A 26,635-nucleotide genomic window follows, 5' to 3' on the forward strand; every position below is an offset into this window, starting at 1 on the left:
ATCTGTCAAAAACATGTTTGGAGAAAACAATCCTACTGTCAGTGTATGTTGTACCGCTTTTCCCCCTGAACCCAATTTGCCAGGATTTGCCACTCAATTTTATTTTAAAACTTGATTTCCGTTCTCTGCAAAGACCTCAATCAGCAGCTCTGGAAAGGCAAGTCATTCATGGTTGTGAGAGCTTCTCATGCTGCCTGCCAGGTGTCCAAACGTGTTTGGTAGGATGAGAGGTGAGTTACAACATCTTGCCCCTGATATCCTTGGTGTCTTTGTGGAGGCTGCCAGAGGTGTGTCATTTGTGTGCCAACTGGAGTGGTGGCTTTGCAAGAACAAGTTTGATGTACTTTTCACAGCTATCCCAGTATAGGAAATCTAGTCCAAACTTCGCCTAAGAAACAAAGCTCACTTGTTTTAGGGGAGAAGCAGTGTCTACGTTTGTGCAGTCTTAAATCTGCTAAAAAAGAAAATGGGCATTTGAACCAAGTTAAATCAGGCAGACATGTCGATATCTTTCTTAGAGTAAATGCATTCCTGTTAGCATCAACAACACAGGAGTCAACATTGGACAATCCTTCATGAACTGACATGCACGGGAAACAACCTTTACAATGCAACTTTTACAACGCACCACCATTACAACGAAACTTTTACAACGCAACATCCATTACAACGCAACCATTACAACGCATGACACTACAACGCACACCACTACAACGCAAGTCATTACAACTCAGTCATTACAACGCATACCATTACAACGCATAACATTACCATCCAACACTTACCCTACTGTTGCACCCCGTGGAGTTAGAATAGTAATTTTTACCCCTACACTATCCAACACTTACCCTACTGTTGCACCCCCCTGGAGTTAGAATAGTAATTTTTACCCCTACACTATCCAACACTTACCCTACTGTTGCACCCCCCTGGAGTTAGAATAGTAATTTTTACCCCTACACTATCCAACACTTACCCTACTGTTGCACCCCCTGGAGTTAGAATAGTAAATGTTACCCCTACACTATCCAATACTCAATGTAATGTAATGCGTTGTAATGGTATGCATTGTAAAGGTAGTATGCGTTGTAATGGAATGCGTTGTAAATGTAGTTTTTAAAATTTCGTTGTAATGGCACGCGGTGTAATGGAGGTTGCGTTGTAAAAAATGCGTTGTAAAGGTGTCCATTGTAAAAGTGTGCGTTGTAATGTCATACATCCGCCATGCACCTTATGCAAGGGAGCTATAGCATACCAATATAGAAACACATACATACAAAGTTAAAAGTATGCAAATGAGGAAAATACGAATGTGAAATGACAGATAAAAAATGCCTGTGGCCGTTCCTAAGTCTAGCATTTCTTCTCATTTAAGTCTGCGCCATATTTTTTTATTTTGCAATTGCATAGTGTAAAGATTGTGGCATCCAATGTTTTTAATGTTCTTAGAATTATTTATGAACCTCCTTCTTAATAGAGGCGAGCGAGCCACTGAAAAGTTTTAGCCAGGCTCAAGCCTGTCTCTGGCTCAGCTCGAGGTCTTGTTTGAACCTCGAGCCCATTACAAGCCAAGCTTTCTGTGGTTTCTGTCTGCCACCCTCCCTATATCCAGGACGTGGCGTTATGGCCAGAGCTAAGGGGCCTCATTTATGAGCCCTTGCGTCACTTTTACGCCGCCGTGCGTCACTTTTTGTGATGCACCAGTGGCGTAAAAATTGCGCCTTGTTGCGCCATATTTACAAAGTGACGCATCTAGGTAGATGCGTCACTTTGTAAACCCCTGCGCCACATTATACCTGCGCCAGGTATAATGCATGCAAGGGGGGCGTATTGACGCAAGGAAGGGTCGTAGAAGTGACTCAGTGAAATATATGAGATTTCCCTGCGTCACTTCTAGGACGCCGTTGCATCAAAATCGTGCGCCTGCCTCACAGCAGGCGTAAGACTGACGCAGTCCCTTTCACATGGGGCTTGCCCCATGTGAAAGGACGCATTGCTGGAGTTGCGTCACTTTTGTGACACACTCCAGCAATGCGTCACTTTAGCGCTTACAGATACGTCAGAAATACTGACGTATCTGTAACTCCTTGCGCAATGATGCGCCATAATGTAAATATGATGCATCATTGGGGTCGCAAGGAGGGCGCAGTGAAAAGTGACGCATCGCTGTTTTCACGCAGCGATGCGTCACTTCTCATAAATGAGGACCAAGGACTTTAGAACTGGTGCACCAGGTTCGAGTCTGCATTTGGCTCAACATCCTGTGATTCTGGGCAGAGCACCTAATCTCCACTTCCCTAAAAACAATGTGTGGTGAAATTGTGCAATTTAACTGGTGTTTATGTAAAGCACTCCAATACCTTTGGATCGAGTATGTGCTATACTAAAACCGCAGGAAAATGCACAAAGAAGAAAAACAAGCACTTAACATGAGGAAAGACAAACAGGTATCCATTTACTGGCTAACTTGTACAAAGTGAAACCAGAAAACCTGGATAAATCTTGGCTTCCCAGTTTAAATTGTGTGATCTTGAGCAAGTATTTTAATCAATGGAAACTCTTTTTCTTCAATATCGAGTATGAAAACACTTTCAGATATGTGTGTTCATAATACCAGCCATAAAAAACATATTTTTACATTTGTGAAGCATGATACTTAATCAGATATATTTAAACTAACCATGTTGATGTTATTGTCTGCCCCTTTGGGACACTGACATAAAATGTGGTATTCAGCAACACGCTGCATCTTTTTTTGTAAAACACTGAGAGATCACACCAAGGGTTTAACAGGCAGTCATTCTCAAAGATAAAAAGAGCATTGGTTAGACCTTGTCAAGGATTAATTGTACTAGGGAATACTGAATGCAGAATATTGAAGGGTAACACTATTGTGCCCAGAATATATTAAGAATAAATATCAAAGAAGAAAGTGCACAGAGGGAGTTATGGGTTTACAATTCTACACTCCATATCTATGTACCTTGAAGATATAAATAGCACCACCGCATATATATGTGGAGTTAGGTATAGAAAATCTATACAAACTAACCTTTTGATATTTTGTCCCTCAATCTGGTGGTGATGAAATTGTGACCGTTAAATATTTTGCCTTTGATATTCCCGACCTCCACCATTAATGAAGGGCATGACGTCCCAGATATGGACCCAGTCCATCCATTAATGCTGATACATTTTTTTTATGTTGTGATAGAAGTGACATTTTGCCAACTTACTCTCCACTAACAATTTAGCCAACAAGGACGTGTCCATCACACTGCTTCCTCCACTTCAGCAAATGATGTTTAGATCATGAGGTACTCTTGCCAGCCATTAAAGGACCACTGTGATCAGGTGAACGAAGTCAGATGAAATATGTATCTTTGTAAAGTGTAGAAGAAGGAGATGATTCTTGTTGAGGACACAGAGCCATCCATTTAAGAAAATTAGGTTGAGCCACCCCAAAGGCTATGTTGTCTGATCTCTTCATTGCCCCTGTGATATACAGGAAAACAAAGTGAAACAAGCCCACCCTTTTCAGCAATATTTGGATGGCAACCAATGGATCCAAGGATATCTTCTGAGCACACATCATGTAAGATCAAACAGCCTAGAAACGAGGCACGAGAGTTCACAAAGTTTGCAGTTTGAGGTGCATCTGTTGATATTGTGTTCAACAAATTCAAAAACCTATCAAGTGCATTTTGAAGTTAGAGGATCCTCAACCAGAAGGCACATTAGGGACATATGCACTGGTGGCCATCCATCTTTCCGTTCATGGAACTGCTGAGATAACAAAACCTGATACACTAAGATTCCAAATTTGAGTAGGTGGTGCACCTCTATGGAATCTTTTCAGGTCAGATTGGCAGATAATCTGAGATGGTACTTCCATCACACTGAAGCAGAGTGTACAAGTTGAAGCCAGTGTACATTTTCCGCTGCCTATGGGCCAAATAAATACTGTGTCACAAAACCTACAATGTCCAATTGTCCCGCATAAGATCGCAGATTCACTTATATCCAAGAATAAACACTTGATGCCAGATTTTTACAGATAAACTCAGAGGCGGTAGATGTAATTTTTCAATGGTAGCAAAATAATGATCCCTGATGTTTAGATCAAGAACTTCCTATTCTGTCTACACACGCTGAGAGTAGTGTTGATTCCCTGAGTACATTTTGCATATGAAAATGATGATACCCGGGCCATTTGTAAGTCTGGGATGTGGAATTACCCACGACTAAGAAGTATCTTTTAATGAATGGGTCTTTACCAGGGAAATTCAGTTTTACTGCATTGATTTCCACAATCAATTCCCACTATTCTGGACCTTTTTCTGAGGACAACATTTACCAGGTTTGATCTGACAAATATGTCTCTGTACATATGTATTAAATACTTCTCGGAAATTAGAGCACATATAATTACCACATCACTAGGATTTCCTAATTCTTCTGGAAACAAGAATTACAGCTCAATTGGGAACTCCCCTCAACTCGGAACAGTGCCTCTTTCTTTCCTACACAGCTTAATTTTTCTTTTTAAGTCTAACTCCTGTTAAAATCCTTTTGTGGTTGTGGAAGGTGTGATAGATTTCATCCACAAACTGATGTTCTCTTCTAAACTTTGCAAGCACCTTGAGTGCTGCATAGTTGAAAAAACTGATGGGCATATTAACAACGGATGGGGATAAATAACGCAAAGCGCACTTAACGCTTTGTTATTTATCGCCGTCTATCTCTGGGATTTATCGCCCTGGTAGCGCGTTATTTTTTTTTAAAATATCTTTTTATTGAATTTATGAAAAAAGACAAACAAAAATCGGCATCTACAGATTCTTTACAGACATGATGGTACATGGCAAATATATTGGACTCATGTTACAGGTAAGTGTGTTCGTACTCATATAAATCATATATTCATTGGAGAGGCTAGGACATCATCTATGCGGATAATCGGTGCAGCACAAATGTCCCCTCTGTACGTATTACACATAGCCCACACTCGCAAGCACTTCCGAGGGCATCCCCGTGCTATATACACTGTCTTCTCCCGGAACATGCATCAGTCCATGTTGCGCTTCCAGCTCGTGACACCAGGGGCCGCATTCCCTCCCCACATCTGCGCTATGTCCGTCTTGGCAACTGTGGTACCCAGTGTGACTCATAGTTTTTCGTCCCCCACCAGGTTTGTGGTCTCCCACACATTTAACAAGCATCTTTTGGCCTCTGGGTTTATCGTTTTGTGTAGGACTTCACTCATGATCCTGTGAATTTCTCTCCAAAATTTCTGAATGTGCCTGCATTCCCATAGGATATGTATAAATGTGGCGACCTGCCCACAATTGCGCCTACAGTTAACATTGTCACCCGCCCCCATGTGAGCCAGCTGCGGCCCCGTTATGTAGATTCTGTGGAGAATCTTCGATTGCACCACGCGGAGGCGAGCAGAAATTGCCACCTCTCTGGGAGAGGCCACAGCTTCATTCCATTCCTCGTCATCCACCAGGAGGCCATCAGCATCCCACACCTCACACAACTTAGTTAGGGGGTCTGGTGCATTGTTGACAAGTTTATTGTAGGTCAAGGAAATGTCTTTCTGGGGGAGGAGCCCATCAAGTAGTCTGTCCTCTAGTGGGGGAGTCAGGTTAAGGGGGCCCCTCTCTGATGGCGGTTGTCAAGGCATGATGGATTTGGAGATAGCGGAAGAACTCCATGTCGGCGAGTTCATATTGCTGAAACTGAGCATCTGTCCCTTCACCCATAGATAGCCGACTCTTGATAGCCCAATAATGCCCCACCTGTCGAAACCCTTAGAGGAGTGAAGACCACCCAACTGAGCTGTGTCCCACGGGGGGGTGGCAACCGTCAACCTACCTTCCCACCCCAGGCTTTTGTTGACCGCATGCCATACCTGGACCGAGTGTGATGTGGGCCTGGTCAGGCGCAGGGTTTTGGGATGACTGTATAGGGCCTGATTGTAGGAGCTGGCCGGCAATTGCCACCTATCCATGGCATAACCCGGATCTCCGGGGGTCCGATACGTACCCTGATTGATGGATGCCAGATGGGTGGCCCAGTAATATTTTTTAATGTCGGGGAGACCAATACCACCATCATACCAATTGAGAGTCAGTTTATGGAGCGCAATCCTTGGTCTCCCGTTCCACAGTAGCTGCCTCTGTAGGCCTTTGATTTCTTTAAAATAACGTGCTGGGACTGGGACGGGGTAGTTCTGAAGGGCATAGAGGAATCGGGGGGGAGCAACATTATTTTGAAGAGAGCAGCACGCCCAAGCATCGAGAGCGGAAGCGCTCCACTGGCCGCAACATCCCTCCGCAGGCGCTGCAGTGGCAGAAGAAGATTTCTTTCATACCTGAGCCGGGTGTCAGCTGTGACAAAGACTCCTAAATACTTGAAGCCCTCAGACACCACCTGTATCGTACAATCTCTGGGAAGAGATGAAGGTTCACCAGATAATATATACAGGAGAGATTTTTCCGAGTTGATGGAGTAGCACGAAAACCTCCTGAAGGATGTAAAAATATCTAAGACACATCGGAGCGATTTTGCGGGGGAGGCAAGATAGAGCAGAATGTCATTTGCATAAAGGGAGATCCGATCTTCCCCTTCTGCCGACCAGCGCAAACCCCTAATCGAAAAGTACCGTCGAATCCACGAGGCCAGAGGTTCCAGAGACAGGGCAAAAAGCAGGAACGACAGTGGTAGCGCGTTATTAACAACGCGTTTCTCCAGGGCGATAAAAATTCCAGATATAGCGGGGAAACTTGCTGGTCGTATCAGAATAATCCACCCCCTATGTCAAGCATAGGTAAGTCAAGATTTTAGCAGACGTTAGTTTTTGGCAAAAAACGTAGTTTTCGCCAAAATCTAACATGTTTTTTTTTTTGTTTTTTTTGTTTTTTTTTTTGTCCTCATACATGCCACCAGATAATGTCAACTCTAGGTAGGCGCTCTCCTGGCCACAGGCATAAACCAGCTGTTCCAGCCCTGGGGTCTATGGATAGCCGATGGAGGTCACCAAGAGGTAGGTTGTTTCCTAAGCCAACTCCCATTCGCGATGTAGCTTGCCACTTTGGGAGAATAGGACCACTAACCTCTGGCATAATCATTGGACTCATTGGATGTTATCGTTCAGTCCATGCATTCAGAGCACACCAGATCTCATTGGCGCTTTCTCCACCACACAACATATCTAAACGACTGACCGCCATGATGTTTCTAAGGCAGTCTACGAATCTGGGAGGGTTAATAGACTTCCACTCCCTACAGATTTCTCTCCTGGCAATAACGATAACATAAAAAATAAACTGCGACACACAATTTCGAGTATTATAATCATTAGGGAGACCAAACACAATCAATCTGGGGCTGGGAACAATTGGGGATGATACCACTTCTTCTATGAATTCACACACCTCACTCCAATAACCCTTGATAGACGGACAATCGAAAAACATATGTCTATCATCCGCCGCTGGAGACTTACATCTTGGGCAAAAATATACTTCTGCTGACAGCTTAGCTAGTTTTGCTGGAGTCCAATAGACCCTATGCAATGTGAATAGGTGGTTTCTTCTAAGATTGGAAGGTTTTATAATTTTTTGGGAGAGTGTAAAAGAATCTGTCCAGACCTTCAGGACCTCCCCAGCATCAGGGTCTAAAAGGTCATTCCATAGCTTAACAATTTCAGATTCTAGATTTTCTTTAACCCCCACAAATTTATTATACCAATGCGCAACCTCACCTTTCCATCCCCTGTCCCTATTAATTAATTCCAATGAGAGTATTTCCTTATTATTGTCCCAACACTGCCTCGCCCACCACGAGGACAATTGATAAAATTTGAACCTAGTAATAGTACCCTCCGTTAGGTTCGAGAGGGATTCCCAACTTAATAAAGCCGAATTGATACACAGGTCCCCCCAGTTTGTGATACCTGCCGCCTTCAAAGGTAGCGCCAATCGGTCCAAAAGGCATTCTGGTGTGCCTGGGGAGTCCCAGATTGGGGCTAGGGAATGGTAATAAGGTATATTAAACATTCCACGTAATGTTTGCCAGTTGTTGAGTGCAGTTTTTAGGAGCTTCAGTCGAACCTTTTTAAAAAACTTGTGATCCCCGAATTTGTAAAGAAAAAAGTCTAGGGCATGTGGGAGATCAGAAAGCATAGCCTGAAAGAGTTTACCCTGAGATGAAGAATCAAGTTTATTTGCTAAAAGTCTGAAGTTCTTAAACTGAAAAGCATAACAATAAAGAAGCAAATCAGGAAGAGCCAGCCCACCTAACTTCAACCCTCTTCTCAATTTCCTCCAGGCGATCCTTGGAGATTTAGTTGCCCAGATGAAGGAACCAATTCTTCCTTGGAGATTAGCAATATCTGTTTTTTTGAAATTGAGGGGGATGGAATTAAATAGGAAGGTGATTTTCGGCAAGATGATCATTTTGACCAGATTGACTCTACCATAGATATTAAGCGGCAGGGTATTCCATCTGGTCAATAGTTTCCTCACTTCCTTTACTACAGTCTCCCAACTTACTTTCGTGACATTATCCAAATTATGGGTAACATAAATTCCTAGGTACCTGATTTTTTGTTTAGCTTCAGGTATCTGTACTGTATTATTCCAGCTCATAATGTCTGTTTTATCTTTATTTATTTTATATCCAGACACAGTACCAAAATCCTCCGCTAACTCAAACAGCCTAGGGATAGCCTCAACCGGATTGGACGTGTATAGGAGGAGATCGTCAGCATATAGTGCTGTCTTAAGCGTCAAATCCCCTATTTTAAAAGGTAGAATTACTGGATCTGATCTTAAGGAACACACAAAGGGCTCAATATATATATCAAAAAGGAGGGGAGACAGGGGACAACCCTGTCTTGTTCCTCTTGAGAAGAAAATCTAACATGTGCTAAAATCCTGTGGGCTGCCTTGTAAATATTGCGATGTGAACATCAGCGATATTTCACAAAAGTAGTCCATACGGGATACACCCAGTGACGCCCACTTTGCATCTCATTAGAGATGCAAAGTGAGGCGTATGGAAAAAGGGTGCTAACATGCTATTATGCATGTTAGCACCCTCTTGTAAATAGGGCGATATTTTTATCTCTGCTTTTTTGGCTTTTTAAGCCAAAAAAGTGTAGATAAAGCCCTTGTTAATGTGCCCCCAAAACTCTACACAACTCTGCAACTATGCAAAAAAACAGCCCCTGTAGGTTCTGATTTGTAGCAGCAAAATGTCATGTTGCAGGAAATTCTTCTATAAAACTATTTTGAGGGAGTTTTCATCCACAAACAAAATGATGCCAAGTTGACAAATGTCACAAACTTTTCAAACTACAGCTTTGTCATACTCCATCAATTTTTGGGCAGAAAATTACATTTTGCACAACCTCTACTTTTTGTTTAGCAGTACCTTGACTAAACATGGCATGCTTAACGTGTCTTCCACTCAAATGCCTTTACTCACTGATAACAGAAAAAAAAGTTGCTTGCTGATTGATCCATTATAAGAATCTTACAATCATGTCAGATGGTTTTAGAACATGATCATTTGTATAAAGAGTTTGTATCATCAATATATAGCCATGACCTCTCTCCTGGGGTTCCTAATCCTGAAGCTGTAGGTAAATCAGAATAAAACTGCATGCCATATTACTGTGGGACAAATACTGCCCCTTACAACACCTTCTTTCCACTACATCAAATGCTTGAGATAGTAAGATCACAAAAGGCATACAATACAACCAATAATACACCCAGTGGACCAACTGACAAACACTCCTCAATATGGTGATAAGTTGTTGAGATAATGCATCGTATCAGAAAATTTGCAGTTCATTAAAAATTCACAGTTTCAATCATTGAGAAAATCAACTGAGGGGAAGTATAACATCAGCTCACTGAGAAGAGATTTGAGGGACAGCAATCATGAAATAAACAACAGAGGGGCATATTATCAAGAACGGTGTTAAAATTATCTCCGCTTTAGCGGCAAGAAAACTGCTGCTAAAATGGCGATCATGGGCTTGATAATATGCCCTTGTGAATTCCCATAGAAGCCCATGTTCACACCAGAACATGGGCTTCTATGGGAATTCTCAAGGGCATATTATCAAGCACATGATCACCGCAGTTTCCTGCCGCTAAAGCAGCGATAATTTTAATGCCGTTCTTGATAATATGCCCCCAGAGATTCTTAGTAGATCAGAAACCAAAGGGAGGACTGGGAGATTAGAGGGTTATTTGGTGTCACGCAGAAGAGGAAGACTGTGCAGATAATACTACTGTAATTGTGGTAATTCTAATTTACCTTCAATTTGTCCTGTATGCCCTTCAATTTTGGGACTCTCTGGACAGAAATAATGTGGACAGTGATTTTGTAAAGAACTGAAAGTCAACCTTAGTGGTGTGAAAATGTTGGCGTCTTTGTTACTGACCAGATTGCCATTTTTTCTTTTTTTTAAACAACCATATTTTGTGACGATCACAAGGATGTCAACGTTTTTAAGAAACAGCAGGAAACATCATCCTGTGAAATATGTTTTGTTGAAGAGAAGATAATGTTTAAAGGGAGAAAATCTCTTTTTCTACAAAGCCTCACCTGTCATTGAGGTTGTACAAATTCACAACTACATTAACTAGTAAAGTATTCAACGTGGTACACCTCTACCACAGAAAACAGTCTGTACAGCTGAATAATATACTTATGTCAAAACAAGGATCCGATTTAGATGTTGGCAGATCTGGTCCCACCTTCGCTTTTCTGACAGTGTTCCCTACTGCCACCTTGGCAATCCCCCCCGCCCGATTTAGATGTTGTTGGATACATAGACAATAGAACGACAGAATCCCGACGCCTACGCCCGGAATCTTCTCCCGCGTAGATGGTTGCATAGGCCGAACCGGCTGTCGACATGACTCAAGGAAAGAGTCCTGCTGAGCAAATTATGAAGTGCCTTCCCATTGAGGCAACTGTGGCAGGAATACTCCCTACTCTGAGTTGGCGGTAATGAAGAAAATGGGATAACAACATACCCTTGTTCCTGTTTCCCGCTTCCGTTTCTGTTTTGTATTCCATTGTCCAGGTCCCTACTTTGCTGCTCCGACTCCACCACAATGCCAAATGACTCAGTTGTCCCTGGGATCTAAGGTAAGCTACTTATACAACTGTACTACTATGAATTGTATGTTGACAACTGCTGTAGAATTATATATGTTTGAATTGCTCTTACATGTAATTTTATTCATAGGCGTAATGCAGTAATGTTATTTTTGCTACTCATCAAGGTAAATTGAACACACCTGTATTCACACCTTTAAAAAAATTGTTTTTGTGGTGCTTGGGGGTGTTGTGCTTGTGTTGCGTTTGGGAATGCAATCAATAGTGTGTGTATATTGTGTGTGTGGCATGAAATATGTTACACAAAGTGGCATGATACATTGTCTACATATATCTTTGATGCAAACATGACACATAAATACATTGTCACATTAAGAACTAGTACTTACCTGTCTGCACACCACCATGGCTGCACTCCGTCAGTACGCCGCAGCCAGGACACCACTAGCACAATACAACCATCTAAATCTGCTTGCCACACACCTGCTGGCCTGACGGTGACAGAGAAGACTACCTCTGCGGCGTTCGACTGTCTATTGCTGCAACTTCTAAATACAGCAGACAGACCACCGTCAGCTTGATGGAGCTGGGTTCTAGCCGACAGGACTACCAGAACTAGTCACAGTGTTTTTAATCTATGTTGCCCACCTCAAATGATCTGCTGCCAGTAGATCATAAAATAAATACAATACTTTCTGAATGAGAGGCAACATAAAGCAAGCAGGTCAGGTGTACATATTTCAAGCTGACGAAAAACGCTCTTGTGTTGTTTATTCTTCTTTTATTGTCAGATGGATCTTAGGTATGCACAGGAATGAGATCAGCCAAAGCGTTTCACCCAGATAAAGGGCTTCTTCAGGGCAAATAGTGTAGGTAAGATAGGTAGTTTGTTTTTTGTTTCTAAAGATCGCGTGACTAGTATTATCTAGTCCAAGTGTAAGAATCTCCCTTGTTAGAGAAATTAATTTCTTGAAGAGAGCAATAAAGACCTGTATCTCGTCGTGTAAATGTCTTGTGTCTGGAGCCGTGTCCGGTAATGATCCTTCTATCAACAGCTCTCGTGTGCAGCAGCGGTCTGTGGAGGGAGTTACGGTGGGGCAGGGAGGCGGGGAGGGGGAGGGGCAGGGTGGAGGGTGATAAAAACCGGCATATGGATAACTACAGGTAAGTAAACAATTTAATTAATAAAACGAATTTCGTAGCGCGCACTGCATCGCATTTTGCAATACTTTGAACTGCCACCACCAAGGGATGACAGTAGCCCCGCCAAGATGTAAATAAGACCCTAAGTGTAAATGTAAGCTGCGTTTTATAATGGGACAGTGTAATCGGAAGGACTTGCAGATATTTGTAAACATTCACTGAGGTACGACTCTGGTAAACATCCACGTTCCTCCTCCACAATGAGACAATGACAAAAGTGCAATAATCTTACCCTACAGAAATCTGCATTTATAAATGACATCTCTTAAATGAGCACTCAACAAAAATAAAATGTTAACCTTAGTTGTTTTTGTTATGCCCTTCTTAATTCTGTTTATGAATGATTCAGAGTCAAGGTGTTATTAATTGTTCACACCATGCACACAAAAAAGTCCATCCTGTTATGGTCCAGATCATGGCTATGTGTCCATTAAGAAAGATTAACAAGGCAAACTATAAAATGTACAGGAGTTTTCAAGTGAACTTCACAGGTCACAAATTGTACATTTTTGAGAGTGCAACAAAAGTGGCAGTACACTATTAGTATATACAGAACAACCAATATCACACCCTATCTCACAGATTCAGAACACATTGCCTGCTTCAGTTTATGTCTTTAAATATATTGGTTTAGTCTGTCATTGTCATTAAATACCTTTCTTTGATTTCACATGTAACCGTGGGCTGTCCATTTTTTTTAATGTGCTTTATTGATTTTCGTAGTCGTGGTATGATAACAGTGACAGGCATAATTATAAATACAACAGTGTATCTCAACAAGTTATTTGCAGGATGACAGCTTGATATTACTTTGCAGACGTCTTCACATGACAGTATTATGAAACAACATGATAAACGCGTGAACAATTGTCTGAAATTATTACACCTGTGGAGTCTGCTTAGAGAGGAAATATGACAGAATATAGAGCATGGGCTACTTGGGGGAAGAGGGGTCCCTTGCCAGAGTGGCTCACCCAGCGAGAGTGGCGCCAGGGTGGTGACTAAGTATGGGCGGATCTAGCGGATCTTGCGTACGCGAATTTGCGAATTTACGGATTCGCAATACGCAAAATCCGCCAACTCTCGCGGATTTTTACATTTTTTGTGTTGGCGAGCGTTCGCGAGGATTTGTGGACCATTTCGCAATTGCGAACTTACTTTTCGGCTCGCAACGGCCGCGACTATGTTGTTTCTACGTCTGGTTTATCATCACTGGTTCACAGCAACCTCTGTTTCACCACTGCCACCCTCTGGTACACCCATGCCACCCTCTGGTACATCCTCACTGCCACCCATTAGGTTTGTTTATCACTGTAGATTATGGGGGTGAAAAAAAGCAAGCACACCTGCCCTGCTTCAACTGCCATGAATTAATTTGGGGTTGATTACTGTGTCAGTGATTTTGAAACTTCCAGTCTGGCTGGCACCTGCTTCCTTCCTTATCTGTAATTTGCTTTCTGTTGCAGTGAAAGCAAGCACACCTGCCCTTCTTCAACTGCCATGAATTAATTTGGGGGTGATTAATGTGTCAGTAATTTTGAAACTTCCAGTCTGGCTGGCACCTGCTCCCTTCCTTATCTGTAATTTGCTTTCTGTTGCAGTGCAATTTTTTTTCACAGGACCTTTATGGTCTACTTGTAGCTATTCTATGAGCCTGCTGTTTGGGTCATAGCAGGGTCATAGAATAGTTGCAAATAGGCAACTGAACTCTGGAGGGACCCTCAGGAAGCACTAGAGTGAATGGTCACTAATGTTAAGTTTGAACTTTTGCACCTGCTGATTGCTTTCAGTTTAGCAAAAATCGTTTTTCTGCAATTTCGCGCGATTTGCGGGGCGCGAATCCGCGCGAGATCGATTTCGGAAGCCGCGAATGCGTGCAAATACACGATTTTTTTTGCGGCATGTATGTTCGCGTGATTTTTTGCCTGTTCGCAAGGCGCTTGTAGCGATACGTTTGCGAAGTTACCCTAGCGGTCGTACACGGGCGCGGCCATCTTGTTTGCGTGACGTAATTCCGTTTCCGGCCGCTATGTGTAATCTCGCAAGGTGTGCTGCTCGCTAGTACAATTTTGCGCGTGATCGCGAGGAAAATCTCGTGCGAACTTACCCACGCGGTCGTGAATGGGAGCGGCCATCTTGTTTCTCATTCATTGCTATGGTTCTGGGCATGCTTTCTGTATCCTCTCTGAATCTCTGCCATCCTTTGCTTGTTTGAAGTTTATTTGATCAATTTTGCTTATTATCTATCCCTCTATTTTTCTAGCTCTATATTTTTGTGTTTTCTGCTACTTTTTGTTAAGTTTAAACTACTTTTTTAAACTCTTTTCTTTTCTTCTTCCCTATTCTATTTCTTCTTTATTATTTAACTTCATTTCTGCCCAGACCATGGTAAAGGGAGCCGGGAAGCACCCTGAGAAGGGGAAGGGTCCCGCGCCCCGTGCCCAGCTCCCCTGCGGGCGATTGAGGGGGGAGACAGTGACAGCCCGGGAGATTTTTAGTGCGGAGGAGGTGGCCGCACTAATATTCCACGTCCAGCGCCGCCTCCCCAAGACCATCCTGGGAGGCGGCAAGATCGCAACCGGCTATGGCATCCGGGAGCGCCGGAAGCGGTGGGAGAAGGTGGGCCGGGCCATGTTTAAACTCTCTGGGGTCCGGCGCACCTATAACCAGGCCACCCACCGCTGGACGGATGTCATGGACCGGGAACGCGACTTGCTGGACACGCTTGGCGTAGAGGTCCCCGGGCTTGGTGAGTAGTAGTAGCTATTTCTAGCTATTTCATCACTACTGTGTTTTATCCGGCTCTGTTATTTGCAAATCTTTGTTCTTTACCAAGAGCAATAATGCTGCCGATTACTTTGTAGGTAAATTATATTTCAAAATCTTCTATGCATTTCAGGTGCACTGCTCTCCTTCTCAGTAGCCTTGCTACTATGCTTATTTGTTTTGTATTTTGTGTTCATTTCATTGGCCTGAGAAATTATGTATGAGTGTAGTGTAAAGAACTGCGTAATGCTAGACACTAAGGGTCATATTTTCAATTACCGGCGCATCCCTGCAAAGTAGCAGGGATGCGGCAGTAATTGTGCGCCATGCCACCACCACCACCCATGGGCCCAAAACGTCACAGAAACCTTACGCATCTGTGCCGTAAAGGCGGCGCATTGCTGGAGTTGCGTGCCAACGATGGCGCAGCTCCAGCAATGCTCTGGGGTGCCCTATCTCCCCAATGCTGCATCAAGCCGTACGTCGGCTTCAAGCAGGCGCAGTGTTTCAGTCACGCATCATTGTCCTAAAAGTGACTGATTGACATCTTGTAGATTTCCCTCAGCCACTTTTAGGATTCGTTCCTGCGCAGGAACGCCCTCCCTTGCGCCGCAACGCCCCCTGATGGCGCAGGGCTTTACAACGTGATGCATCTCCCATATGCGTCATTTTTTATTTTATATACGCCGCACCATGGCGCCTCTTTTGTTCTGCCGCTGCGTCACAAAAGTCACGCAACAATGGAGGAAAATGAGCCGCAAGGGACTTCTAAATCAGCCCCAACAGACTGAAGTCCAGTAGTTCCTTTAGACACATGGCTATAAGAAGAAATAGTGGTGGTGGTCGGTGGATTGATAGTTTGAGTATTCACTGATCTGCAAGCACGATGGACTTTGTCTGTCACTTCGCGTGCATCGGACTGCTGCCTGCCTGGCCTAGGCAAACCTTTTTAGTAGTCTGTTTAGTGAGTTACATAGGAACTTTCAAAGTCAACGGTCCGCAAATCAGGCAATACGAATAACGTAGTATACCACATGAGATTGGTCAATATATCCCGTGGGATAGTTGTCTATCTATTTGCTATTTCTCCAAAATATTTTGTTATTGTTCTTTGGAAATGTTTGATTTGGTTGACAAATCTCATCCATGTTTTCTGGTCTTTCTTTCTTTCATGTTGTACATCAGCTCCCCCCAAGGGCAAGAGGACACAGGAGGAGGAGGAGGGTGCTGTTCAGGAGGATGCAGGCCAGGATCGGGCAGGCGAGGGCTCCTTTGCTGGCCCCAGTAAGTTTTAATTTTAATATAGAGTACCTATTGTTTCCTAGCGTTCCTCATTCGATTTTTTCTAAATCGTATTTGATCTTCTTGTAGACTGGATCTAAATTCTTATCCTGCCTCGACTATGACTCCCTGTGGTATTACTAGATTATTCTTATTAGTCTGTCTGTGTAGCTAACTAAGATTGCACATTTGTCAATTCCATTGGACTCCCATTCTAGTCAGCAATAGCTCTATGCACTGAGTGCAGTCCTCTGGGATTGTCCATAATGTCTTTTCAAGTCTTCTAAATGTTTATGCTTTGACAATTGCCAACAATAAAAAGGTGAATGAACACCAAGAAAGAATAAGATACTACTTAACTTTTGGTTTGGATAGGAGGACAATCCATTCTACTATTGTTGCAGGGACAAATCTGCACAGACCGAACTATGAACACTAAATAGTGCATTGTTTATCAATTATAATAGGCGCAGGTAGACTTTCTTTCCACATACCTCAGTGATATCAGACTTTGAAGAACCCCCAATCTCCTTACTGACTAGATAGTGTGGCAGAGTCATTTAGCTCCCAAAGTCACCGATGATTGATCCCCAATGATTATTAGATTATCCAACGCAGGACAAGAGTACGGAGTCACAGTCAAGAAGTGTCAGAGGCACTCATGCTTGCAAAAATTCCAAAACCTTTAGCTCATCCACTCTAGTCTGGAGGACCAAAAACCACAGAGTCTATTTAAGTTTAAAAGCTTTATTAAAACTAAACACATTTATTAAAATCAACTTTGTCATAAAAGTAAACGTTTAACTGAAAATGGAAAAGTGCTTAGTGCTAACGATTAAATGGACACATTTCTTGTGGTCGAGCTGAGCTCTCACCTGGTTTAAACTTGAGCTTGACCCTGATCGTGTTCTTAGAAGTCAAGCTTCTGTTAGGAGAAAAAGTGGTGTGTGTTAAAAATAAAAAGCAAGCATTCCTCAGTTGTGCCAAAAAGTGCAGCAAGACAACAGCCTTCCCTGGAAAAAGGGACATTTTTACTTTAGAGTAGACAGTTACAAATTATTACATTGTATTTCGTTTTTTTAACATTTCTTTATTCCTCCTAGACCAAATATTATATAGTAGTGAGTGGTGTATTCTAACATTCTTAAATGTACTTTGTAGGTGGAACATCTGGTGGCGGGGCCAGCGCGGAGGTGGTGGTGTTGGACGCGGACTCTGGGGAGGAGGCGGTGCAAGTGCCGGACGTTCCTGTGAGGGTTCACACGGTGGTGGCGGGAAGAGGTAAGCTATATATTCCTTACTTATTGAGATTGAAGACTGCATAGTGTGCTTTCTGCACGGGTGTATTATAAATCAACCAAGTAGTAGCCTCATCTAAATGTACTTCGACTTAGCTGTGAAGTTTTTGGTGAGAAGAATCCCAATAAGATCTTAGATGAACTTGATGGATGGGATGAACGAAAAGCGAAAGAAGGGTGTAAGTAAGTGTGGAAGGACGAGACATTTTATGATAACTGGCAAAGAATAATGATATGTGTTTGCTTGGTCCCCGAGGTGGCTGGGAAGGAAAGAATATGGTATGGTGCATGGCTGGGTCAATGATGAAGCAAGGATGGGTGGAAGGAGAACAGCCTGGGTGGGTGAAACAGAAACTGTATGTGTGCATATACTTTGAATGGATGGATGCCTGGAGCATGGTATTATCTGACTCTTAGATAGCATATGTGTATCTAGAGAGAGTAGATGGTCACTGGATGAACTAAGTGTTACCTTGAAGAGCATAGTAACACCGCACCCGCACGTCCGTTCCAGTGTAGGGAAGGCAAGGAAAAGAAGTTGTAAATTTGTTCAAATACTACCATGAATAGTAGCAGTAGTTTGTATTGCAACTGCAAGCACAGCATATATCCGGTTATTACGTGGACACTCCGTACCTCTCTTAATAACTTTAGTTTAGTAGTAGTACGTCATTCATGTGTGGGTGTATCACTGTTCACTCAATAATAAGCAAAGCACCTAAAGTCATCCCATATGTCATCAAATACATCCCATGTGAAGTAATAGATAATCAAATTATTTAGCTTCTTCATTTTCCTTTTCTAGTACTCATTTGCACTGTAGGGTGAAAGGTAAATTAATTAAGCAGTAGCCCTTGTAACAGAGTATTCTCAGTGCCACCCGTAATAGAAAAGTAATAGCTTTACCACCTGCATGTACTGGACCGGTACAGAAACGCAAGTCTGTCTCACTCATCATGGTGTGCGTCTGTTTTTCTCGGGTGCAAGTTCACTGCGCTGGCATTCTGCCGGCTTGCATAAGATAACGTACCAATTTTCCTAAACAAGAGAGAAGAAGAAGAATAAGACTGGTGTACTGTCATAGTCGACTGTAATGGAAGTCCATAGTGGTCGTAGAATTTGTTCATTAAACTCCCACTAATGTTAGAGCAAGGATGCAGAAGTGGGAGGTTAGATAGATACTGTCCTCAATAGTTATGTACTGTGCTTTCAATTTGCTACTTGTACTGTGACACAACTTTCGGCTCAATCACTTTGTGTTATTAATGTTAAGGAGCATTGGTTACAGACTATGTCTTTCTTTCTTCATATAGTTGCTCCTTCCAAATCGACATCACGGAGGGAGCAGGCTCGAATGGCCCGGCAACGGAGGCTGGATGCCACTGTCGCCGAATATCGGCGGCTGGTGGCCCTGGAGGAGGAGTACACGCAGTCAACCGGTGGAACCACAACATCCTCCACTGGGACAGCTGCATCCTCCTCCGTGCCCCCACGGGCTGCCAGCCAGCGCAGTGCTCCAGCGGTACGGAGCCGGGCTACCAAAGCCAACCGCCACCGCCAAGCAGCAAAAACACCAGCTGCCCCCCACAGGAGTTGCAAGGCACGCCAGCAGGAGGTCAATAACTATAAGAACTTGGTGGAGGGCCTCCGCTTCGACCATGCCACCCTCCGCAAGGAGTATGATGCCCTGGCCGCTAAATTCACCAGCACCCTCCAGTAGTGTAGTGTCCCTTGCCCTTTTTTTAGAGACCTTTGGGGGGTGGGATTTGGGAGTTGGGTTCTTTTTGGGACTTTTGAAAGACAATCATTGGGGTTAAGGAGGGTCTTGAGGGAGATTATTTTGTTAGGGCTACATAAATATACTTTTTTAAACTTTATCTGACCATACCTGTTTTTTACTGCTTTTGAGTCTGGTGGGTGGGGGTTTAACAGTAAGTTTGTTTTCCTGAAGAGCCCTAGGACTTTAGTAGTACTACCGTCAATCTCTCGTCTAGTCCTAATACTCCATTATACTACCTCCCACCAAACGCTTATCTTACCTGTAATTTGTGTTTGAAATTAGGGCTAGGCCCAGGGCTGGCTCCACGGGAAATGGGGATTAAGGTTGGCAATCCTGGGCGGATGAAATGTCCTCATTGCGGTGGTACTAGTGGTGTGACACAGTGGCAGTTGCATGCCTATGGAAAAAAAGAAAACAAAACCTGGTTTGTCCTTACTGTAGCATTACAGCGGTTACGGTACGATAGAGAATATAGCAGGTGAGGTGACAGTACACTAGAACAGTGCCACAATGTAGCCTAACAAATGGTAAAGTATTGCAAGTATAACTAGTACTTGCGTTGAATTTATTTGACATTGGCTCCTACTACTACAAGAAATAGTACTGAAGCTGAGTAAGTCTAGAATATATCCTCGTATTCCTTCACCAGCCTGTTGCTATGACCTTATCCTCCCCAGCAAGTGTGTGGAATTATTGATGTCATTTAGTCAGACATCAAGCAAAACCACACAGCCCGGGGGAAGAGGGTTAGGGTTTGGAAAATGGATGGGAATGGGGGTTTCTTTTTGGATAGGTTTTGTTGAGAGAAGAAAAAAAAAGCACAGCATGGACAAACAATAATTGAAGATAAAGAAATCTTTGGGTACAAACTAAAGCTAACCACAAATCTTTTAAGTGACATAAAGGAAGTGCATGCCCTACTGCATGCATTGTTACTGAAAAGTAAGTAGTACTAGAATGCGACAGTACAGGGCTGCAGCGTTTTGACTAGCCTATCTCTGCACTCAGAGAAACACTTCTTACATTAAATTAGGTTTAAAAATTAGCCGAATGAAAACCTATAGAATGGCTGTAGGGATCAATTTAGAAGCAGAGAGAGATCCAAGAAATGCAGTCACACTCATAGAAGAAAACAATGGATACTGTATCTGTATGTTGTTGGAGTTGTCCTGTTGAATTTGGTAAGTAAGTTGCATGCAGCAAACAATTCCTCTTATTAGCGGCACTCCTCCATTCCAGCTGACGCTTCGTCCATCAATGTTGGTGACCACTGACAGAAGACACCCTGTCCACTGCCTGCCTGGCGGATGTTGACTGAAACCCGGCCTGTAATTATTGAACGGAAAACAGGAAGTGCTATTACAATACCACTGATAAGTAAATATAAGGTATGTACGCTGTGTGGTGCAAAAAGTCACACTTTGATTTTCCTAATAGACAGTACAATATTTTTGAAATTGCGTACTCTGTCTGAGTCACCTTTTGAAGGATAAATAAGTATGGCCAAATTAATTTAGCTGATCTTTCCCCTCAAGCTAGGTGTAATGTAAACTGTGTTTTAGAACAAAATTAGACCTTCCCAGCAATGCTCCCACCAAGACCCTTACTAAAGCCAGTCGCAAAAATGTAGAAGACCCCCAATCAGATCTCAAAAAACGAGGCATAGCAGAAAAATGGTGACAAAACGTACTTTGAAAGTAAAAGTAGGCCCAAATACCCCCTTACCCACCGTGGATTGTATTCAAACCACTTGCAAGCAAGCAAAAGTATCCATAGCCAGCATCGCTCCAAGAGTGCTCTAAGACCCCAGAACTCAGTTGCAAAAATCTAGAACACCCCGAAACACATGCAATCCTGCTGCTAGGGCTAACCCTAACGAACCCTAAGTTACAAAAAGTGCCAAAAGGCTTTTCCTTATGGATTTTGTCCAAACCACTTCTATCCGGTATTAGACCTTCCCAGGAATGCCCCAAGAGACCCGCCAACCCACCCGCAAAAAAGCACGCGACAACACCCCCAAACAGCCAAAAAGCAAAATCTCATACTTACAATATCTCTCGGCCTTCGGTCCAAACGCGCTGTGCAGCTAGGTCATCATCATAACTCCTGTTTTCCACCACGGATTTCCTGAAAAGCAAATGCAATCAAGATTAGACTGTCGCAGCAGTGCTCCGACAGAGACACCAAAACCCACCCACAAACACCAGGAAGCCCCCCAAACAGGCCCCCGAAAACGCTACATTGAGCAAGATGTCACAAGAAATAGCAAAAAAAAATTCTGCATGGATTTTGTCCAAACCACTTCTATCCGGTATTAGACCTTCCCAGGAATGCCCCAAGAGACCCGCCAACCCACCCGCAAAAAATCACACGATAACACCCCCAAACAGCCAAAAAGCAAAATCTCATACTTACAATATCTCTCGGCCTTCGGTCCAAACGCGCTGTGCAGCTAGGTCATCATCATAACTCCTGTTTTCCACCACGGATTTCCTGAAAAGCAAATGCAATCAAGATTAGACTGTCGCAGCAGTGCTCCCAGACCCCAAAAGTCACCCACAAACACCCAGAACCCCGCCAAAGAGCACCTCAAAGGCAAGCAAGTCAGCAAAAACGGCAAGAAATTTCCGGCTCATATTTGGTCCAAAACACTTTTATCCGTTATTAGAGCTTCACAGCAATGGGCCCAGAGCCGTCAACTCACCCGCAAAGAAGTAGAACACCTCCACAAGTGCTGAGTCTTTCTTCATTGGGCGTAATTCAGCCCTCTGCTTTGAGGGAAATAGGAGTCTGGAGGAGGATGATAGAGGAGCATGTTCTTCTTAACTTGTGAACCTGAGGAATGTAGACTGCGGCACCTTCAAATAAATAAGCAAACAAGTGAAGACAGTTCTGCTGATGGGCTTGTTTTTGTGATTAGGTGATTAAAGTTTGAATTAAATTAACTGTGCAAAACAAAGAAAGACAGACACACAGGAATAAAAGTGAATAAGGACGAAAAAGAAAGTTATTGATTCATTGTCTCATTTTCAGGGCTCGGTGTCAGGGAATAAGAATAAGAGTTCGTCATCATACTCTGCGAATTCAGGCAGGATGAGGTCAGCGTCACCGAACAGAGAACAAATTCCCTCATCTACATTGCTGTCCTCCTCGTCTTCATGCGGCGTGCTTTCTCGTACTTTGTAATCTGGTGGTATGAGGTGCTGATTCATCTTGATCATTGTTAGCCTCTCCACATTTTTGGGCGAGAGGCGGCTCCGTTTGGGAGTTACAATGCCACCAGCAGCACTGAAAACACGTTCAGAAGACACACTTGCGAGTGGGCAAGACAAGTAGTTTATAGCCAGGTTGGAGAGCTGTGGCCACAATTGTTTTTTTCCCATGCCAATACTGCAATGGCTCATCATTAAGAAAGACCTCTGTTGAGTCATTCAGATAGTCCTGCACCATCGACTCAAGGTCCTCAACGCTTCCTCCACTTTGCTTACTTTTTGCTGTGCTTGTGACCTTTTTTCGAGAACCATACCCAAGCAAAGTTAGCCAATCCTCTTCAGCAGCCAATGTTACTCTTGTGTGTGGTGCAGATGATCCGATTGCCGGTGTCTTTAGCGGCTGAGAGGTCACTTGTGCCACAGCCACAGGTGCAGAAGTGGATTCTTTTGACTGGGGATGGCCTGCTGATGCTGATGCTGATGTACTGCCTTCTCCTTCAATATCCTGCCGTTCTTTTTCAAACCTCTTGGCTGACCAGGCTAGCCAACGTTTGTACTTTTTAACATCTGCATCAGCAAAAGGAAAGAATGCTTGGCCTGCCAGCGCCTTTTTGTAGCGTGGATCCAGAATAGTAGCACCAAATGTAATGCTGTTCTGAGTTGATCATTTAAAGACGTTCATCACCACGTAGGCGCTCTAATAATTTCTCCGACAAAACAAAAGGGTCTTTGTTTTTTTCATCTTTTTCTAACTCAGAAGACACCGCCTTCAGTTGGTGCTCCAGCATGCACAACAATGGGATAGCTTTTCCCAAATTACAGTCCTCCTTGCTGACTGCACGCGTGAAGACCTCAAAAGGACGAAGCATTTCTGTCAGGCTTTTAACTATTTTCCATTGCGCCGCATCCATCCTCAGGTCCTTCTGAGCTGTACCCACCCAGTGTTAAGAAATAGTGATCGAGTACCGTATACTGCTCATACAGATGCTCAAGCATGTAGAAGGTTGAGTTCCAACGTGTTACCACCTCCTGGATGAGTGCTTTCACTGGCATTCGACGTTCATGTAGCAGGCTCCTCAGATGCTTCCGGGCCTTAAAAGAATGGCTGAAATGGTTGCACATTTTTCGGCAGGTGGCCATTACCTCGCACGCTGGACTGTCTTTATCACTCAAGAATTTTTGAACTACCAGGTTGATACAGTGCGCCAAACACGGCACTCTGAAATAGTCACCCAGCGCCATGGCCTTAACTACATTGGCGCCATTATCCGTGGAAACATAACCAATCCGGCGTTTTTTTGGGGACAGCCAGTGAAAGACCTTTTTGTTAAACTCGTCCAAAATGTTTCGTGCTGTGTGACTTTTCTCCAAGCCAAACATGGCTAGTGTTGCATGTTTCCGAGCAGCTTTAAAAACTTGGTCCGGGTCAACACCTGCGTTTAGCTTTGCTTTAACACCTGAAAAAGAGACCCAGTGTGCAGTGATGCACATGTAATCCGCGCCTGCGCCACTGGTCCACATGTCTGTTGTCAGATGTATAGTGTGAACAGCACTCTTCTGCAAAGCTGCCCCAATCACCTCCAGCACATCTTCATGTAGTGCTGGAACCACAACTCTGGCAAAATAGAACCGGCTAGGAACCTTCCATTTAGGGCAGAGCGCTGCCACTAATTCTAGAAAACCTACCGCTTCTACAAAAGAAAAAGGGAGAAGGGCCACAGCTAGCATTTTAGCCAGCTTAGTGTTATACAGACGCGTCAGTGGGTGGTTGCGTTCATATGGCGCGTCTGAAGAAAACATGGTTCTAATGTTGCCCTGGACCAAGCATTTACGGGATGATAATGACTTCGTTGACCCAATTATGCTCGCTGGTGAACTTTTTCGCGTTGGTGTCTCACTCGCTACAACACTCTTAGTGTGCCTCACATGGGGTGTGCTGCTGACAGGGGTACTGGGTGTAAGTGAAGTGTTTGACACGTCTTCTTCCTCCTCGTCATCATCAGATGAAACATCAACGTTTTCTTGACTTCCAATTCGGGCTTCCTTGATCGCCTTTAGGTACGCAAACCATTGGACAATGTGCTGTCTCTTAAGATGACCTCTCTGGCCTCCGGTACCATAGTTGGTACCAAACTTACCACGACTAACTGCAAGCTTACAAATGGTACAAATGGCGAACTTTTCCCTTTTTGGGCAAACAGTAAAGAAGTCCCAAACTGCGGACTTGAAGTGTCTGTGGGGGCCGGAGGAGGCGGCGATACTGGTGGTGGTGGTCATGCTGCTAATGCCAGATAAAGTGGAGGATCTGGATTGCCCAACTTTTGTACGTTGTGCACTTTCACCGCCACTAATTAGGGTCGAGGTGGATGGAGGTCCCTTCTTGCGAGAAAGAAATATGGAAGCGGTACGAGTTGGTGTACTACTTAACTCCTATGATTGTGGTGTTTCCACTGCCTCCTCGTCGACAACATCATCATCATCACGCTCAGCAGCTTTTCGGGCTAGGGTCAAAATGTCTGTTTGCTGCATGCCCGCTGGGGCTGCAGTGACCTTTATGACGACTGGGTCGTCGTTGTCAGAGTCTTCGTCAGCAGCAGTATCCGCCACTTCTTGTTGAGCCTCATCATCACACTCCATAACTCTGAGACTTTGGACGAGCTTCCTTTTACGCTTAACTACCTTTGTCAGATCATGGTGTGCCTCACTCTCAGACGGCAGTGGTGCTGGTTCCCAATTTTGATCCGTATCATCAGAAGGAGGTGTGCTTGAAGAAGATGTAGACACCACCCTTGATCTCTTCCTTGCTAGGGGTGTGGAAGACAATGAATGATCATCAGCAGGAGTGTCTTCCTCAAATGATACCTCGCCTTGATTGTCGATTTCCTGATGTGCCCCTACTTCGGGAGGAACAACTATTGTGGGCACTTGTAACCCTCCATGCACCTCTGCTTGCGCATCTCCTTGCGCTGCCTCTCCTTCCACATGTACTTGGGCTTGTACTTGCACATGTGGTTTTTGTTGCGGCTGTGGTTGTTCAACACTCGTCAGATGAGTTACAACAACCTGTGTTGATTGAGGGACATTGCTGCTACTTTCTTGCGATGAGCCAACATCACTGGTCGATGGTGATTGAACAACTAGACTAAGTGCCTCTGCAGCAGTGAAGGGCTTGGACTTAAGTTGGCGTGGTGGTGGTGGTGGCACTGAGCCCAATGGAGCGGGGGTGCTGCTCCCAGCTTGGTCCCCAGCAGATCCCGCTGCTGCTGCAGGCATACTTTTTTTTTTACTCCCAAAAAAAGGGGCGGCCGGCACACCAGTCTCCTTGGTAACTTGCTTCTTCTGCTCCTTACTGGCAACTTTCTTGCTAGAGGAGCTACGGGTAACTTTTTTTGGGGCCATCTTCTTCAGAGCAGGTCAGAACAGCAGGCAGCAGTTGCACGAGTTGCAGAGTTGTCTGTGTCCAGACGTGACGTCGCGTGACGTTATGCTGCACACACACACACCGCTGCAGGACTTCTTCCTGGCACTGGTGGTTCTCTTGAGTCTTGTGCACCTAAAAGCAATGGAAGACAGAGGAACATCAGTTCAGTTATACACCCCAAAAAATCGAAAAACACAGAAAAATCAGCACAATCCCATGCCATCCATGATGTTTACATTCAAGACACCACACCGAAAGACTAGGCCCATGCAACACTCACTACCCCTGGGCATAATGGATGAAAAGTAGGCAAAATAAGTGCAGGCCTCAGACACTGCCTCTCTTCAAAATGGCCCCTTGCACCCCAAGCCAGTCCACATCAACAGTACACCCCAAAAAAACAGAAAAACACCCACAAATCACCACAATCCAATGCCATCCAGGATGTTTACATTAAAGAGAGTGAGACCCCACAGGCACACTCAGTCCATGCATCACTACCCCTTGGCAAAAGGCCACACCA

The sequence above is a fragment of the Lissotriton helveticus genome, chromosome 5_1, assembly GCF_964261635.1.
Source record: "Lissotriton helveticus chromosome 5_1, aLisHel1.1, whole genome shotgun sequence".
Lineage (NCBI taxonomy): Eukaryota > Metazoa > Chordata > Amphibia > Caudata > Salamandridae > Lissotriton > Lissotriton helveticus.